At 43.6% G+C, this 20,671-nt stretch overlaps 1 protein-coding gene across 1 annotated transcript in view; it reads left to right on the plus strand.

The window, feature by feature from the left end:
* The window catches only part of FHDC1 (FH2 domain containing 1), a 93,723-nt gene that overhangs the window by 29,351 nt on the left and 43,701 nt on the right, over positions 1–20,671 (plus strand). The window lies entirely within an intron of this gene.

Consider the following 20,671-nt stretch of genomic DNA (forward strand, 5'->3'; position numbering starts at 1 on the left):
AGATGAAAATGGTAAAACATTACAGACCAGCTACATTATGGACAACTGATAAGTAGAACATTTTCATGGAACTGCTATATCCCAGGGGGACCATTTCTTTTTGAAAACATGCATTGTGTCGAAGAGAGTATGGTGGATTAGCTCTGAGAGTTTGATTTGTTCCATTCTATTTAAAACTTGGGACCATGGGACATTTGAAGAGTGCCAATTAAAAGCAATCATCCAGTGAATTGAATTAAAAAGTGTGTGAATCAGTCTAACATGTTTAATAGGTATATTAGGTATAGATGCGAATAATAAACACACCATGGGATTAAGGGTTACTTTTCTACCAGTGATATGTTCAATCTTGGCTGTTGCAAGTGACCATATGGGGTCTAGAAATTTGCAGTTCCAGAAGGTATGTAAAATAGTGCCCTGTTCAGGGCAACCCCTAAAGCAAGTTGGGGCTACTGTGGGATAAAATGAGTTTATTTTGGAAGGGGTCAGATACCATCTGGTATGAATTTTTAGAGCAGATTCTCTTGCTGAGGTAGAACGAGTACATTTTAATAGGTTATGTAACATAGTAGTCCACTCCTGTGGAGAGAATGTGCAGCCCAGGTCGACCTCCCAATGTAGCATTGGATTAGACTTCTCTGGGCGAGAAAACTCACTCAGAGAACGGTAAATGCGGGAGATCAAGCCCCTATCTCTAGGTGTTGATATACAGATACGTTCAAAATTAGAGTAGGGAGTATGTAATGTAAGTGAGAAAAATTCCTTGTAGAATCTCTCAATTTGAGTGAAATTTGCTAATTCTGAGATTGGGAGTTGAAATTCTTCACGTAGTTCTGAAAATGGGCGAAACTTGCCATTCCTGGAAAGGGATTTCAACGTAGTGAGATTACATGCCCTCCATTTACTGAATAGACTATCATTTTTAAAGGCTGGTGGGAATCGGGGGTCGCCCAAGAAGGAAGCCAGTGGGGGAGTGGCCGAAATTAAGTCAAATTTATCTTTATAGCGATGCCATAACTGAAATGAGTAGGCTACCACCTTATTTAAGCGAAAAATCACTCTAGGGGAGATCGATCTGGACCACAACAACCCCTGAAGATGGAAAGGTTTAATTGAATGTTCCTCAAATTGTATCCAGGCAACTTGACCCGAAGGAGCAAACCATTGAGCAAGTTGCGTAAACCTTGCCGCGAGGTAATAATACCATAGATTGGGAAGGCCCAGACCTCCATTTAAATGGGATCTATGCATAAGGGAGTATCCGAACCTCGGTTTTTTGTTGGCCCATATAAATTTATTGATATCCCTCTGTAGGGAGTCTAGTGTGTATTTAGGGACCTGTACTGGAAGGGATCTAAAATAAAAGAGTAATTTAGGCAAAATTGCCATTTTGACAGCCGTTAATCTACCCAAGAAGGATATATGATATGCTGACCATGCCTTCAGAAGTACTTTGATGTTTGAGAACAATGATGGGTAATTAGTTTGATACAGAGTGTTATACAATGGTGTAAGGAGGATGCCCAGATACTTAAACGAATGTGAAGTCCAGGTGAAGGAGAAACTATGCTGTAAAGAGGACAACAGTAAAGACGGGATATTAATTGGCATAGCAGTACATTTAGATAAATTTACCCCAAGTCCGGAGAGGTTATGAAATGTGTTTAGTGTTTTGATGAGGTTAGGGAGGGAAATCAAGGGGTCCGAAAGGAAAAGCATCGCGTCATCAGCATATAGACTCAACTTGACGTCACCTGGGCCCCCCGGGTATCCCCTAATATTAACATTACTACGTATGGCACATGCAAGGGGTTCTATCGCAAGGGCAAAAAGGAGAGGGGAAAGGGGGCATCCTTGTCTAGTCCCTCTACCCAAAGCGAAAAAATCGGAATTTTCTCCTGGGATTCTAATTCTGGTTTGGGGGTTATGATATAACGCTCTAAAGCCGTGCATGAATTCATCACAAAGACCATATCTGGGGAGTAAATGTTCGAGGTATGACCAACTGACACTATCGAAGGCCTTGTGGATGTCAAGGCTAAGTATAACTAATGGGTTAGTATGTAGGTTTGCATCTTGTATTAAATTAGTGACCAGTCTTACATTATCAGTGATCTGCCTGCCCGGAATAAACCCAGTTTGGTCAGGATGAATTAACGACGTAATGACTGTCGCAATTCTACCCGCAAGCAGACGGCCGAAAATTTTGAGGTCATTGTTCATGACTGAAATTGGGCGGTAGTTTTGAGGGGAGGTATGATCTTTGTGGGGCTTGGGTATTAAACACATATTGGCTAGAAGCATTTCATCTGGAAATGTATTACCTTGTAGAATATGATTGAATAGTTTGGATAAGTGTGGGGCTAGGATATGGGAGAATTTTTTGTAATAGAGGGTAGAATACCCGTCCGGACCTGGGGCCGTTGAAGTCTTTAGGGATTTAATGATATCAGAGATTTCCACTGCGGTGCAAGGAGCGTTCAGCTTATCTACTTGTTGGGTAGATAGGGTGGGGAGCATTAAACCATCTAGCCAATCCCGGGAAGACTGTTTCGGTGGCGAAATCGGGGCGGATAAAAGGTTTTTATAGAAGTCGGAGAAAATCTCTATAACCTCTTTAGGGTGAGAGACCAGGTTACCATTAGCATTACGTAGTTTATATATATGTGGAGGGTTAGTAGACTGTTTAAGCTTTCTAGCAAACATTGTGGATGCAGTGTTGCTATATAATAGGAATTTTGCTTTGGACCATCTCAAGGTCCTCTCAGTGTCTGATGCCAAAAGCGTATCAAGAGAACGCCTTTTACTTTGGATTAGATTATATATATCCGTTGATGGGGATTGGAAATGTTTATAATATAATCCGTCCAATTCCCTAGTTAGATTATTGATATCTATTAATTTCGATTTATTTTTAGCTGATGCAGTATTAATAAGGTGACCTCTCATGACTGCCTTATGTGCTGTCCACAGAGTGGAAAGAGAAGTGTCGGGAGATTCATTATGAGTGAAATAATCTTCTAATTGTGAAGACAGTTTTAGGGTTATACTGGGGTCTGTTAACAGGGAATCATTTATTCTCCATTTATATGGGGTAGGAGACAGACCTATGTGAGACGTAGTGAACGCGACAATGTGGTGATCAGACCAGGGGCATATGTGGATGTCTGCATTATGTGAATTAGCTAAAAGAATCGGGGTAACAAAAATGTAATCTAATCTTGCATAGCTGTCATGTGGGTGTGAATAAAAAGTATAGGCCTTTATACCAACGTTATGGGCCCTCCATGTATCAATTAATTGATGATTGTGTAAAGAGCGGGTGAGAGATTTTGGAAAAGCCTTTGATGTGGGGACCACTCTGCTCCTATCCAGGACCGAGTTTGCAGCTGCATTAAAGTCACCTCCCACAATGAGGTGGGGGGAGTGATATCTGTCTAGGATATCAAAAAATGTTGTAAAAAAAGCAGATTGTGTCTCGCTAGGGGCATAAACTGAAGCAATAGTTATTTGACGACCATTGATGATGCCTTTCAGGATCAGGAATCTGCTATCAGGGTCTTTGTATATGTTTAGAATTTCCATGACCAGTGAACGCCTTATAAAGATGGCAGTACCACGAGCCTTGGAACTAAAGTCTGTACAATAATGTTGATTATAAGACCTATCAAAATATTGTGGGAGTTTATTAGTGGCAAAGTGGGTTTCTTGCAATAAAATAATATCGGCTCCCAACCGTTTATAGTGACGGAATGCCTTTTTGCGTTTATTAGGCGAATTAAAGCCTTGGACATTATGAGAAATTACCTTGATCCCCATTATTTTTATATAAAAAGAACATTGGACTCATAAGATAGAATGCAATGAATACTAGCATAAGGGATGTCATAAACTCAAGCATATACTCTATGTGAATATCGTTTCCAAACTCGTGAACTAAGAATATAATTATATCTGAACAAGAGAACATTAGAAATGCTAACCTTTTAAAACCTAACAATGTTTTCCTCAGTAGGGCTGCAATAACAGCACATATCAAGTGATGAAGAGGATCTTTGTTTGACCTTTTCCAAATATTGTAGAAATCTAAAGTTTTAATATGACTATGAGAAAACTTAAAGATATTTTGGGGGTCAGGATGAGAAGCATAACCTGACCAAAGATAACATCGATATGGACATATCTGTCCATTACTCACAGATGGAGCATCCTCTATTAAGACAATAGATAGCAGGAACAGCAGCAGAAAATTATCCACAGACTGTACCATGCGTTTGGAGTCCATTGTGAGTAGGGGGAGCAAACTAGCAGAGGCGGAGCAGAGCAGCCTCAGCGAGGGTTCTATAGACAAGAAATTGAGTGCATGCCGTAACACATTGAGAAAAAAAAATTAGCATAGATACCAAAAATGATAATGTTAAATTTAAAGACAAAAAAACAGTAAATAATAATAATAAAAAAAAAAAAAAAAAAAAAAGGAGGGGTAGTCTTAAACTTCAAGCGTCCAAATTTCTGAATGGTTGACGCCACCTTCTTTGATCTCTACGAGTAGCAGGGGTGGCCCAGATAGGTGAAGGGTGAGGTGTGGAAGGAGGCCTTGCGACTACACTTGGATCCAATAGGCCCAGTTTTACAAGGAGATCTTTACCTTCAGAAACATTGAAGACTGTATATGTGGTGCCATTGTGCGGTACTGTTAATTTAAACGGGAAGCCCCACCGGTATCGAATATGAGCTGATTGTAATACAGAAGTAATCTCCTTCAATTTTCGCCTCCTCTCCAGGGTAGCTTGAGAGATGTCCGGGAAAATTTGAATTTTTGTGCCTTCCAGTTCAATACTATGCAAATTTCTAGAGGCTCTCAGAATGCTTTCTTTTGTGGTGAAATCTTTCATGCATAGGATGATGTCGCGTGAGGGTTTGTCTGGAGGTGGTTTTGGACGCAAGGCTCTATGAATTCTGTCGCATGCGAATGCGGATGGAGGCAATTCAGGAAGGAGGTTATGAAACAGTTTAGAGACCGCCGGCATCAGATCGGAAACCGTCTCAGGAATACCGCGAATCCTTAGGTTGTTCCTGCGATTCCGGTTGTCCAAATCTTCTACTTGTGATTGTAGATACGAGTAGTTTTCAGCTAAAAGTTCAAAGTCTTTTCTGAGATCGTTATGAGCAAGAGATAGCTCATCGTGTTTGGTTTCTAGAACATCTGTACGACCCCCTAGGGATGCTATTTCATGTGTGAGTGTGGTTGTTGTTTTTTGGAGTTCACACTGTATTTTGTTAACCAGTTTCTCATACATCTTGGTTAAGCTGAGGTCCAGGTCCTCTTTTGTAATCTGGGGAGGGGTCTCTCCATTTTGTACGGAGGGCGGCACGTGTAGAGGGCCAGTGGGGATTGTAGGGGATTTTGTGGGGGATGGACTAGAGCCCTTTTGAGCCAACATCTTCAACTCTTTGTTGCGCAATGGATATGTGACCAAAGAGTGCTGTTGAGCACGGCGCAAATACGCCTTCTTTCCGGACGGCATGCACTAGTGTAATCTGTAAGGAGATATATGCAAATTAAAACTGTATAGAGTGAATAGACCTCACAGTATAGGTTAAACCCTCGCTAGATCAAGCACTTGATTAAAAGATGGTGATCCACATCGCACCTCGCATGCGTCCCCCCTTGGTAGAGAATATGACTTTCAGTACATCTTGTTTTGAGTGAAACAGTTCAAAAACTCATTACAGAACCATTGTGGGGCTACATGCTGCAAGATGGGGCAGCTAGATTATATGAGAGTGTGGGACATGAGGGAGTATAGAAGAGGTGCGGTTCCAGGCAATAATGTGGTGAGTTGCACCCCCACCTAGGCAGCAAAGGGAACCCCAGGGGACAGTCAAGTATCACAGGCAGCACCAGCCGCCACGCAACAGGTAAGATGGTGTGCAGAGAACTGTGTATCTCCAGCTGCTGTGTCTTGGGTGAAGCAAGATGGCTGCCGTATATGGGAGTGAGGACAAGGCCTCTCCGCAACCAGAGTGTCCACGACAGAGAAATTGTCTATAGCCCCCCCCTGGGCAGCCCACACTTAAGCGGGGCACTACCGTGGTGCGGTGGTGTTTGGGATCGGTGCAGGGAGAGGACAAGAAGGCTGGTCTGGGGCACAGGGAGTAGTAAGATGGTGGCTCTCACCTGCGTCCCCGCAATGCTGACACTCGTCCGGTCACTCCAGAAGGCTACGGGTGGTGTGTGCAGCGTTGCTCCGGTCTGATCGGGCCGCCCCTGGTATGTCCGAGAAGTGCCGTGGCTCAACCCGCAAATCGCGGGGAGCGCGGCACTCGAGCGTGGAGAATGCTAGGCCTAGCAGGCCGCAAGATGGCGGCGGCCCACACGAGGAAGGAGGCGATTCCCGGTCAAAAAAAATGGCTCAAACGGATCCCAGCCTCCACGATACACACCGGGATCTGCTGCAGAGGTACCCAGGGACTAGGGTGAATCTCTTGGTGGCCGCAGATCCGATCGATGGTCCGGGATTACAGTGGATACAGGGCTGGTAAACGGAGCTCCACCAACACACGTCCTACTCCATTCACGGTCGGACACGCCCCCCAAGATCAGGCCTTATTAAAGGGTCTGAAAGAAGAATTGTTGGTACTTCTGCACACCAACCAGTCTGATGCAAAGCTGCTCTGGGAAATGTGAGATTTAGAATTAAAATTTGGATGGACAGTTCTTCTTTGGGAAAATTAGTGCTTAGTAGTAGTAACTGTTTCCGAGCTGTTTTTTTGGCATTAGAAATTGTTGCCCTTAAGAGTGGCTGTTGTGGACCTGTATGTGGTTTGTGCAAGGTGAAGCATACAAGAGAATGTAAAAATATTTTAAGACCGCTGTTTTGTATCCATCTTGGTGGTTTCATTACATTTTTACACAGAGTTGCCATATTTGGACTGTAATGCCAGGCTCAGTCTGACCTGCCGAAGGACTGGAAGATCCTCCAGTGGGCACGTGCTGCCTTGGCAAAAAGTTCAGGCAATAGCATATTTAATCAGTTGTCATAGCATGCTGCATTGTTTGGTGTGATGGGTGATGTTTCCGATGGACTTTCTAGCTTCTAAACAAATCAGACGTGTATATTTAGTCCAGTCATATTTGCATGGATGACAGAATGAGTTGCAGCTCACAATGAACCTTGGAAAAGGTATATCTTAGTGGTGAGGTTATGGGTGTGTTCTGTTGGGTAAAGGTTTAAAGAAATCCTGTTATGATAGGAATATAGGAACTAAGGTTGCTGACTTGTTTCTGTAGGTGTTGGCTCCAAGACCACCACCCTTATCCTTGCTTTTTGTACACAGGAAGTCAATGGCTGGGAATCGCATGTAGTTTCCAAGTGTTTGCACCTTGCAATGGCACCTCCAATATTTTTCTCCTGACAGGTTTTTTTTTTAATGGCTCACCGTCCTTTTGAACCAATTTTACTTTACAATATTTTGGCAATTTTTTGAAATGGGATCAACATTTTTTTTGCATTAAAACACACATGTCATGAGAGAAATATCGGGTCAGCAATTGCAGCCCCCACCTTCTTTAGCAACTTCATCTACCTTCAAAAGACTAATGATGATCTTCATTTGTAGTACTTTGTAAAAAGAGGATCTATTGCATAACTTTAATGAATGTCCCTTTCTCTGTGACATGTTTTGTGTTATTAATATTAGGAGGCAGTTCAGTTTTGTGTGTAAACAATGGTTTCCTGTCCTTGAACCCACGTGAGAATATCTGCAAGCACAAAGATGAGGTCACTTTACTCAAGTCACGTTTTATTATCCAGTTTTATAGCCCGAAAGGAATAACGTGATTATGACTGGTGGTGTTCACTGTAAAACGCTTAGCTGATAAGAAAATACAAGTAGCAGTGAACTACCCAAAGCAACCAATCAGATCTTATTTTTTTTTTAGTGTGGAGCATCCACAAGTTACTACATTTTGTGTATTTGTCGTATTTAAAGGAGAAGTACAGCCAAAGCTCATTTGGCTGTACTTCTCCTCCTGTGGATCACTGGAGTGCTCCTGTGACCTGTTTTCAGCAGACAGCTGACTGACATCACAGAGCCGGTCCAGGCTCGGAAAGGATCATGACCGCATAGTCGGGATCTGCCCACATGCCTGGATCGGCACCTGGCTCGGGCTCTTGGCAAGCCGCTGAGAGCATGAGCCAACTGCTCCCGCCCCTTCCACATCCAAGCGCTCCAGTGAGTGCAGAGGGGCAGAGCAGAGAGCCGGTGACTGACCATCATCATTTCTCTGCTCACGGAGCTGCAAGATGCAATTGACGGTGTTTCTCAGCGTTGGAGCCGGTGAGGGACAGCATCAGACCGATCCACCTAGGCAAGTATGATTCTGAAAAAAAACAGCAAATCCCATACTTCTACTTCTTTTTGGTACATCTCTAGAATACGTGCATAAAAGTCCAGAAGATTAAAGCGGTTCTCCACCCTAAAGTGGAGTCCCACTGATCGGAACCCTCCCCCCCTCCGGTGTCACATTTGACACCTTTCAGGGGGAGGGGGGTGCAGATACCTGTCTAAAGACAGGTATTTGCACCCACTTCCGGCCACACGCTACGGGCAAAAGACGGGTTTTTCTGACTTCCCGTCTGTCGCCCGTTGTGTGCTGGGAACACTCGGCTCCCAGCACACAGCGTGTGAGCCAATCGGCGGGCGCAGCGCGACTCGCGCATGCGCCGTAGGGAACCGGGCAGTGAAGCCGCAGCGCTTCACTTCCTGGTTCCCTCAGCGTGGATGCCGGGGGGAGCAGCAGAGAGACGAGCGATCGCTCGTCCTCTGCTGCGATCAGCGCTGGACTCCAGGACAGGTAAGTGTCCTAATATTAAAAGTCAGCAGCTGCAGTATTTGTAGCTGCTGGCTTTTAATATTTTTTCCCCATGGCACATCCGCTTTAACTCTGTCAGAAAATACGTTTTTCTCCTACCTTCCTTTTTGACATGACAATACAGTTCTGAATTCCTAAACATGTGGTGTCAGCCCTGCCTGCTTCATTTTTGATGGATTACAAAGAACACAGACCTCTCCTCTTCTACTTTCTTAAAGTGATTTGCTTACCTTTTTTTGTTATTTTTTTAAAATAACAAACATTTCATACTTTCCTCCACTGTGCAGCCCATTTTGCACAGGGTGGCCCGATCGTCCTCTTCTGGGGTCCTTCGGCGGCTCTTTCGGCGGCTCCCCGCATCAGATGACCCCCTTGGAGAAGCGTTCTCCCGGAGGGGGTTACCTTGCGGGCGCGCTCCTGAGTCCAGTGTTTGCGTCCATAGACACGAATGTCAGACTCTGCCCCGCCCCCAGCACCTGCGTCATTGGATTTGATTTACAGCAGCGGGAGCCAATGGCTGCCGGGAACCCATGCAGAGAGGGAGAGCGCGTCTCTGCCAAGGGAAATACAGGGTTTGGGTAAGTAAAACGAGAAGTTTTTTTTACCTTAATGCATACAATGCATTAAGGTGAAAACACATGAGGGTTTACAACCCCTTTTAAAATTACATTGAAATGTTTCATTCAAAGAACCTTTTTTTGATTTTTCTATTTGTTTTGTTGACAACTGCAGTGACAGGAAATTGCAAAGGAGCAGGTTGGAATATTTTTCTAAAAGTGGTATGCAGTCACTGTTCAGTTGACACGTTTCCCCCCCAGCTCGTTTTTATTTTTTTATGTTTTTGTGAAAGTTTGTCACGCCTGGTCTTGCCAATAGAGCCAGAGCTCAAATTTTGAGCACTTCAGCAGGACTCAACAAAAATGTAAGCCGTACATGGTAGGCTTAAAGCGGAATTAAACTCCTCTTTTGTACTTGTGCCTACAATACGGCTATTTGCACAACATGCAGCCGCTGACATCACCAGGGCATGCGCTCTGAAGGGATGGCATACTATGCTGGACCTTCAGAGTTCTGTGCCAAAACCAAGGGTGATGTCAAAGTGGCCCCCAACCATTCATGAAGCTGGATCCTACGAACCCGGAAAGGAAGACTGTGGGTGAAGATGGCAGCACTGGAGGGCTCTGTGTACAGTCAAGTCTGTCATAATGTGCTAGTATGTGGTGCATAGTAGTACATTATGACTTAAACCTGCAGAGGGCCCATTGTTTTTTATTCTTCTGGCAGTTTACTACCGATTTAACAGTTGTCACCAGAGCAGTCGTATCCTTTCGAAGATTTCACCCCCCCACATCTTGTTCTAGTGATAACTTAAATGTTGCATTTCCCATCACTTTCTGTCTGGGTGACAATGGTCACCAGGACAATTGGGGTGAATCTCAACAGCAGGGGCACAGACGGCAATAAAATCCTTACAAAGAATGTTATTCATCCCTGCTGTATCAAAAAGGAAGGGAAAAAAAAGTTTGGCTATTTCTTCACCTTAAGAAGGTGGGGACGTTACCAGGCGTTGCACAGGGTGTAAGAACAGTTTATTCTGGCTTCTTGCATGTGGCACTACAAGGTGACTCACGTGTTTGGCTTGCATTTCCCAGGGAAGCATGTTACATCAACAGAAGGTTCAAAGCCACCAGGGGATAGAACTACTTGTTTCATGTTGTTTGTACGCCTGTCATGTTCAAGTAATCATTTCTGCTGTAACAGGAGTGTGTAAAGTCCATGGAAAACTATGCAGATCTGACATTGATAAATACAATTCTGTATACACAGTCACAGTGTTTGTCATCCATATATTGTACAGTTTTCTGTATCCAGGCATCAGGACTGAAGTTCTACCATCATTATCCATCAATAATATCGGTGTCCTGAAATTTCCTTACCTGAACCGTATTTTTATTTTATTCTTTATTGTTGTCCAAAAGTGTTTTTTAAATGTTTTGCTATGAGACAAAAGAAAAAGACATTTACTGCATGGAAGTGCAATAAATAGTAATCAGTTTGCGCTCAATAGGTAGAGATCTCTCATTTCAATTAAGGGAGCAGTGTGAAAATGTTTTGGCTCACATATGCAGATAGAGAACAATTGGCAAATTTAGTTTAAACAAAACGCAAGAACATCTTAACTATATTTCATTAAGGATGCACATATATATATAATTTTTTTTTACCCCCACCCAATGGAGTTTAATCTATATCCATACATACATACACACACACACACACACACGTGTATGTGTATGTGTGTATATATATATATATATATATATATATATATATATATATACACAGTATCTGTTCTGTATTTCACGCCTATTCGGGAAACGAGAAGAAATTGTTGCTGCTACTGATAATATCATTATGTAATGCTGTCATCTGAATCGTTATATCATTCCCTACTGTAGTTGGAAAGTGTTTTGTATTTTAGGTACTTTTTGAGTTTGGTAATATGTTGCATTTTACCGACTAAGAACATGTTCTGTTCTATTGTTCATCTATGGTAACATTTTGTTTTTTTCATGTGTTGGTAGTCTTTTATGTATCATTTTTTCCACACACGATAATGTAGCCATCTTGTTCCCTAAAGCAATATTAGCGCATGATAATAACGTACTGTATAGGCTTGATTTATTTTATTTTTTTATGTGAAAAGTTTGGAGTTGAAGTACTATCCTTTATTGGTCACCTTAAAGAGGAGCTTCTGTCTCCCCCCCCCCCCCCCCCAAAAGAAATAATTAAAATCATCAGGAAAGTGCCGTAGCTGCTTGCACTTTAACCACTTCCCTACCGGCCCATAGTAAAATGACGTCCACAAAGAACTTCTGCCGTTCAGAGTGGACGTCATATGACGTCCTGGGCTTTCCGGGTGGATATCTGAATGATGCCTGCAGCTAAGAGGCATCATTCAGATATCCTTCTAAACTGCCGGCGATTCTGCACAACGTAAGAACGATCATAGCGGCGGTTCCGCCGCTAGATCGTTCTTACAGGCGGCGGGAGGGGACATCCCCCCCCTCCCGCCGCCATCCGGTGCTTCTCCGGGCTCTCCCGTGCCATCGGGGGCCCGGAGAACGAATCGTCCGGCGCTCGCAGGAAGCATAGAGATGACTGGTGACCAGATGGTCACCAGTCATCTCTATGACCGTCGGAGGACCCGGGCGCGATGTGATGACGTCACGCCCGGGTCCCCGTAAGTAAACAAAGCCGCGATTGCGGCTGCTAAGCAACCACAAGCATGAGATCGGTGAATTTTTTTTCACCGATTTCATGCTTTCCAGCCTGGAGGAGAGATGTGGGGTCTTATTGACCCCGCATCTCTCCATAAAGAGTACCTGTCACACACATTCCTATTACAAGGGATGTTTACATTCCTTGTAATAGGAATAAAAGTGATAAAAAAAAAAAAAATTTTTAAAAAAAAGTGTAAAAAAAGAAATAAATATATAAAAAAAAAAAAGAAATAAAAATTTATTTTTTTAACGCCCCTGTCCCCGGTAGCTTGCGCGCAGAAGCGAACGCACACGCAAGTCCCGCCGACATATGTAAACGCTGTATAAACCACATATGTGAGGTATCGCCGCGTGCGTTAGAGTGCCAGCAACAATTCTAGCACTAGATCTCCTCTGTAAATCTAAACTGGTAACCTGTAAAAAATTTCAAATCGTTGCCTATGGAGATTTTTAAGTACCGAAGTTTGGCGCCATTCCATGAGTGTGCGCAATTTTAAAGCGTGACATGTTAGGTATCTATTTACTCGGTGTAACATCATATTTCATATTTTACAGAAAAATTGGGCTAACTTTACTGTTTTTAAATTTTTTTAATTCATGAAACAATTTTTTTCCCAAAAAAAGGCGTTTGAAAAATTATTGCGCAAATACCGTGCAAGATAAAAGGTTTCAATGACCGTCGTTTTATTCCCTAGGGTGTCTGCTAAAAAAACATATATAATGTTTGGGGGTTCTGCGTAATTTTCTAGCAAAAAAAATATGATTTGTACATGTAGGAGAGAAGTGCCAGAATAGGCCTGGTATGGAAGTGTGTATAACTGCCCGGTATGGAAGAGGTTAAAGTGGTTGTAAACCCTCAGGGACAACTTGCACCTACAGGTAAGCCTAGATTAAGGCTTTCCTGTAGGTGCAACGGTCTCAGAGATATTTGCAATTTCCCCGAGCGATGCCTTCAACGGCGCATGCGCGGCCTTGAAAGGGCACGCTGTGCCGTTTAAAGCGGGAGTCATGCTTTTAAAGGCGGCTCCCACGTGCATGTGCGAGAGTGACGTCACACGACTCCGGCCAGTCACAGAGCCGGAGTTTGCGGCCCCCAGAAGAATAGGGGTGAAGAATGGATGCTCGCGCGCGCACACACACTATATATATATATATATATATATATCACACACACACATTATTTATATATATATACGCACGTACCTTGGATTACAAGCATAATCCATTCCAGAAGCATGCTTGGAATCCAAAGCACTCGTATATCAAAGAAAGTTTCCCCATAGGAATCAATAGAAACTCGGATAATTTATTCCACAGTGACTGGCGAAGTATGCAGTACCATATGTGGCCAGGGTGTGGGGGCGCTGGAGACGGAGTGTCACTGGCAGCCCCGCACCTCTGGCCAAATGCGGGAAACTGCACACCCCAGCTGCTTGAATCCTGCTCGTATTGCAAAACTTTTGTAAACCGCGTTGCTCACAATCCGAGGTTTCACTGTATGTGTGCATATATGTATATAGCCTTACAAAGGAATCTAAAAAATCCCAAAACAATATTTATTGATGAAGGGATCTAAGGAGTCCTAAAACTATAGGTCATTTATGTATGAAGGAATCTACAATGTCTGGAAACCAAATTAATGTACATTTGCGTATAAAGCTTGATGCAGGGATCCAAGGAATCCCCAAGCCATAAATATGTATCTACAAAGCCTTCCAAAGGGATCTAAAGTGACTCAAAACTATAGATATTTATATACAAAGCCTGATAAAGGGACAGAAGGAATCCTCAAACCATGGATATTTATATATAAAGCCTGACAAAGGGGCATAAGGAGTCCTCCAACCATAGATATTTATATATAAAGCCTGACAAAGGGGCGTAAGGAGTCCTCAAACCATAGATATTTATAAATAAAGCCTGACAAAGGGGCCTAAGGAGTCCTCCAACCATAGATATTTATATATAAAGCCTGACAAAGGGGCGTAAGGAGTCCTCCAACCATAGATATTTTTATATAAAGCCTGACAAAGGGACGGAAGGAATCCTCAAACCATAGACATTTATAAATAAAGCCTGACAAAGGGGCGTAAGGAGTCCTCCAACCATAGATATTTATATATAAAGCCTGACAAAGGGGCGTAAGGAGTCCTCAAACCATAGATATTTACAAATAAAGCCTGACAAAGGGGCGTAAGGAGTCCTCCAACCATAGATATTTATATATAAAGCCTGACAAAGGGGCGTAAGGAGTCCTCCAACCATAGATATTTTTATATAAAGCCTGACAAAGGGACGGAAGGAATCCTCAAACCATAGACATTTATAAATAAAGCCCGACAAAGGGGCGTAAGGAGTCCTCCAACCATAGATATTTATATATAAAGCCTGACAAAGGGGCGTAAGGAGTCCTCCAACCATAGATATTTTTATATAAAGCCTGACAAAGGGACGGAAGGAATCCTCAAACCATAGACATTTATAAATAAAGCCCGACAAAGGGGCGTAAGGAGTCCTCCAACCATAGATATTTATATATAAAGCCTGACAAAGGGGCGTAAGGAGTCCTCCAACCATAGATATTAATTTTATGTATGAATGGGTCTAAGGAATCCCCAAATCTTGCATCTTCAATAACTTAAATTAGGTAATGAAGAGTATCACTTTAGCTCCAAACTTTCTGCATCATCAATGTTTAGCGTGGTACAATACTCTACTACTTTTATTGCAATGCCAATGTAATATATATTGAATCTTGGTCTGATACACAGAATTCTGTACACACTACTGAGATGTTAATTACAATAGTATTGTCTTGAGGAGCCTGTTTACATTGTGAAGTGTTACTAAGGTGATTGAATGAGGGAACCTCACACATGCACTGTCGGCTTGGTTGTTTACTCCCCTCCCCCATGAGACTTCCCTGTTCATTGCTGTGCCATAAAAGAGCAATAAAATAGGGTAAAATGGCAGTGGATGTGGATCTTCTTGGGAGTCCTGTGGTTGTTTGTAGCATCCCTTTTGTTTCATTTACGCTAAGAAGTTTAGCTTTTCTTTAGGGGATAGTATAAATTAATGGAATGTCACCATGCCCTCATTAAAGATGTCTGCTGACGTATAAGCCCTGAATGGATTCTCCCTCACATCCTAGTAAATCATGTCCAGGAACACAGTGAATGTGTGTGGGTTTATGCAGCAAGTGATCATTTGTCAGTTTCGGCACAGTGCTGCTTCTCAAATTCCACACTTTGTTCTGCTTTGCCTGTTGTCAGATATCCATTTTCTAGTATGTGCAGTCACTTGCACTAAAATAGCTCATTTATTACACATCTCCTGATTTTCTGGGATGTGTTGGGAGTGCTGAGTGACTGTATAGTGAGTCAGGGCTTGCACAATGCAAAAGTCATTGGGTGGCAACAAAAAAATTGGCAGTCGTGGTGAGCTACTGTTAAGAGGATAATTCTTTGTTGGTCAACATTTTCTTCTGTTGAGGCCTCTACTTGTAGTATGGATGGCTGGGTGCCACTCTTGTAGCTTTGCAACTTTATTCCTTTAACACCTTCCCGCCCTGGCCTATAGCAAGACGAAGGACGTCCTTCAGAACAAGCTGCTTGTGCGTTCCCCCATGGGCACGCAGTGCGGCAATCTGTGTGTCGCTCGAACACACTGCATCTCTGATCACAGTAAGTAATCTATGATGTAGGCTCTTTACCATGTGATCAGCGGTGTCCAATCACAGCTGATCACTGTGTAAACAGGAAGTGCCAGTTATAGGCATTCCTCTACAGCGCGTGAGTAGAGGAGAGCCTTTCCCGACGGGGGTTTTCTGCGATGATGGTCAGTGCAGTCCCATCAGCGATGTCTGTCAGTGCCCTTCTGTGCCCACCAGTGCTGCCTTTCAGTGCAGCCTCATCAGTGAAGAAGAAAAATTACTTATTTACACAATTTTAAAGATTAAGAAACACTTTTTTAGTTTTGTTTCCAAATTTTTGGTCTTTTTCATTTGTTTAGCAAGAAATAAAAAAAGCATTTAATTAAATTCCACAAAAGAAAGCTCTGTCTCCAAAAAAATATGAAAATGTTGTTCGGGTACATCAATGCATGACCACACAGTAAAGACTACAGGTTAAAGAAGTTCTATGGTCTCGGCATACACTTTCATTATCAGCACTGTAAAAGCAATACAAACAATGGGTATTGAAAATCCAATATAAGCTTACTTATGAGTTCTGCCTGTCCGCATCTTTCCACACCTTCCTGGATTCCCTGTATGCTTTGCAGCTTCTCCTCTGCTGTTTTCTCTCAATTTCTAAAGACTAAATATCCCATGGTACCTGTACTGACACTTCCTTCTGAAACCCCTCCATCACCTCTGTAATGTAGAAGGCAGGCTCTGTGAAATGTGTGACACAGCAGTGCCTATTTATAGGGCATAGCAAATACATGGCACATAATTCAATTTAACTGCTTGCTGACCAGCGCACGACTATATAAGTCGACAGCATGGCACGGACAGGCAGAAGGACGTGTATATATACGTTCCCTTTAAGAGCGCGGCATTGTGGACACGCGCCCGCCTGCCGCAAGCTCCGTGAGCCCGACTGTGGGTCCCGCAGACTCTATCGCCACGGGGATACCCGCGATCGTCTCAAGGTAAGGAAGAACGGGGAGATGCTGATGTAAACAAGCATCTCCCTGCTCTGCCTAGTGACATTGACAGTGATCACCTCGGAAGCGGTGATCACTGTCTTGTCACGTGTAGCCCATTTCCCCCCTACAGTAAGAATCACTCATTAGGGCACACTTAACCCCTACAGCGCCACCTAGTGGTTAACACCTTCACTGCCAGCGTAATTTTCACAGTAATCGGTGCATTTTTATAGCACTAAGAGCTGTAAAAATGACAATGGTCCCAAAAATATGTCAAAGGTTTCCGATGTGTCCACCATAATGTCGCAGTCACGATAAAAATCGGTGATCGCCACCATTACTAGTAAAAAAGAATATATATTTAAAAAAATGGCATAAAACTATCCCCTATTTTGTAGATGCTATAACTTACGCTATAACGCTATATTGCATTTTTTTTTCAAAATTGTCGCTCTATTTTTGTTTATAGCGCAAAAAATAAAAACAAAAAACAGAGGTGATCAAATACCACCAAAAGAAAGCTCTATTTGTGGGGAAGAAAGGACGTAAATTTTGTTTGGGAGCCATGTCGTTGGCAGTTAAAGCGACGCAGTGCCGAATCGCATGCAACAAAATAGGTGTTCTCCTAATTTGGCTGCACAGAGGAAATACACTTTTTTTTAAAAGCCAATTCTATGCATGAAGGTAAAAAACTTTCCATGTGCAGCATCCCCCCTATTACTTACCTGAACCCTCCCTCTCGATCCAGCGATGTCCACGGGGGCTCGCACTCCTGATTGGCTTTTGGCAACAGTGGGAGCCTTCAGCTCCCGTAGCTGTCAATCACAGCCAGTAAGCCAATCGGGAGATGAAGGGGGCGATGCCGTACCGCAGCACAGCTGTGTGTGTGAATGGACACGCACAGCTGCAGGTTGGGAGCGGGCCTACTTGGTTGCCCCGATGGCAAGCTGCTTTCTGTGGGGGCACCCAGGAGGAGCCAGGAGCGTCCACGAGGCACTCGAGACGAGGAGGTTCTGGGTTTCTTTGTGAAAAACCACTTCAGAGCCGGTACTGTAATGCCGCGTACATACAATCCAAAATTCCAACAAGAAAAGTTTGATGTGATCTTTTGGTTGGAAATTCCGAATGTGTGTAGGCCCCATCTGACTTTTTCTGTTGGAATTTTTTACTGCAAAAATTTGAGAGCTGGTTCTCAAATTTTCAGACGGGAAAAGTTCTTGTCGGAAATTACGATCGTCTGTATGCAATGCCGATGCATAAAAAAAACTTGGGGTGAAGGTTGGGGTTTGCCATTGAAGAATATGGCTAGGACTCAGGAATTGGAACAGGGACCTCCCCCAGAGGTCAGAGGTCAGAAGGCGGGTTCCCAGAGGTCAAAGGTAAAAAAAAAAGTAATTTTTCTCGGCTCGTTGTAGTGTTGTACGTCACTGTGTTCTTTAGGTCGGAATTTTGTGTGACCGTGTGTATGCAACAGTTTGAGCCAGAATTCAGTCGGGAAAAAATCAACGGGTTTCTTGTCGGAATTTCCGATCGCGTGTACGCGGCACTGGTATAACATGTGTTTGTTTGTTTTTTTCTTTTGTTTTTTTTTATAAATAAACAAGGCTTTAATATTGGGAGTAAGCAGCAGCCAATTGAAAACATGGATGAAGGTGCAGTTGGCTCTGTCTAGTATAGAATATAATGAGTGCTAAGGAGGAGGACTCGGCGTTCCTATTACATGGCTATGTAGGTGTCCTCATTAAAATGTCACACCAGCTCTTCTTTTTACACCTAAATAAATTCTCTGTCATTTTACAAGATGCAAGGTGCTTTGCACAATCACCTGTAATGGAAGACTCTTCCAATATAATCCCAGATATGGAAATAGTTTTAAATTATAATCCAGAATGATTTGGTGGGTCTGTTCCTGCTTTAAGGTCGTTGGTGTGATGTTTGTGACCTCCTTCCATCATTGCATCCTCATTACTGACTGGAGCACAGTCTCTGCTTGATTGGTGTCATGGGATTTCTTGTTTTCCTGACTCAGACCCGCTCTGCTAAGATTTGTGGAAGGGATTAGGTGAAATCTTCTACATCAGGGGTAGGCAACCCTAAAGAGGTGGAGATCTACCTGAACAACATGGGAGAAGTCCAAGATCACTGGGCACAGTGTTGTCTCCTCGCACCTTACTCAAACATCTAATTGCGGTACTATTGTGTCGTATATCATGTGTATTGCATGACAATCGTAGGTTAGAGTCAGGTGGTGAGGAGGCAACGTGTGCCAAACACTATGGGATCTCTCTTCAGAGGAGTACCTACGGCACTTGTGAATGAGCCATTGGTTGCATTTGGCAGTGGCACCCTCAGGGCTCGTTCACACGTAAAGTTGGGGGGGGGGGGGGGTGATATATCCCTGTGTTTGAGTTTCGGTTTTACCTCCCCCAATCCCTACCCCCTTTAGCTGCTGAGGCAGCAGCCAATGGTGTACACATGCCGCAGCAGGGATTAAACCCCCTTTTGTATGTGGTGGGTGTTATGGCAACCCAAGTAAATGGGGCAACTCTGCAAATGCCCCACAACTGAATTATTATTCTGCGGGGTTCAGGGGTTTAAAGCAGGTGGTGAAAAAGCAACACAATACTGCCTATTTTAACCCCTTGTTTGCTGTACTGCACAAGGTTACGTTACAGGGAACTTGCAGAGTGTCCTCATGCTTTGTAGGTGCTACACCCACCAACCATGACATGTGTACACCCCTGGCCACTGCAGCTAAAGGGGTTGCGGTTGGCGGATAAAAACCCTTCTTAACTATGGGGTTTTACCACCCCCCAAACTGTAATTGTAAATGAACGCTTACTGTCCGCAGCCCCCTAGAAGGCTGCTTTCACACTGATGTGCTGCGGTTTACCCACATCACCGGTGCAGGGCAGTGTGCCTGCAGCTAGTCCTGCGGGTTTGCTGCATTTAGCCATAGACTTCTAATATATCCTGCAAGTGTGGTAAACTTTCTTAAAGCGCACCAAAACCCCTGCATTCATAAAGTGCACCAAATCTGCAGCATATAATAAAAGTAAGCTCAGCAAAGCCACAGGTACACTGACCTGCACCCGCGGTGTGAGTAAACTGCAGCTCATCGGTGTGAAAGCTGCTCTATTTTTATTGTATTGCTTCGGACGGACCTGAAGATCTATTCTTTCCTGCTGCTGGCACCACTATGGAGACCACTAGTAGGGATAAGAGGTGGGGGTGCAGTTGGTATCGCTCCACATGGAACAGGAGCCAGAACTACAGAGGAGGGATCGGATTATGTTGCTCTTGCTCTCTACTACAGCACCAACTTTACAAGCAGTCCCTCTGCATTGCACTCTGATGTTCTGGAATAGCAGGGACCACGCTCCACTGGTCACCTGTTCAGATCACAATCTACAGGTCGCTGACCCCTGATCTACAGGTTCCTGACCCCCGTTCTTCATGTATGACTGTTGGATTCATTAAGACCCCATAAACCATAATGTCTGGCTAGAGAGAAATCATATTTCTTGGTTACAGACATGATGAGCTTTTAAACAGGAGCTATGGATAGAAAAGCAATGCTGTGTCTCCTTCGAGAATTTTTTTCCCCCCAAGGTACTGCTACCTCAAAGCGGAGGTTCACCCGTACAATATACTTTTTCCCCCTTAGATGGATGCTCGTTTTGTCTAGGGGAATCGGCTAGTTGTTTTAAAATATGAGCTGTACTTACCGTTTACGAGATGCATCCTCTCCGTCGCTTCCGGGTATGGGCTGCGGGACTGGGCGTTCCTATTTTGATTGACCGTCTTCCGAGAGGCTTCCGATGGTCGCATCCATCGCGTCACGATTTTCCGAAAGAAG

The sequence above is a fragment of the Rana temporaria genome, chromosome 1, assembly GCF_905171775.1.
Source record: "Rana temporaria chromosome 1, aRanTem1.1, whole genome shotgun sequence".
Classification (NCBI taxonomy): domain Eukaryota; kingdom Metazoa; phylum Chordata; class Amphibia; order Anura; family Ranidae; genus Rana; species Rana temporaria.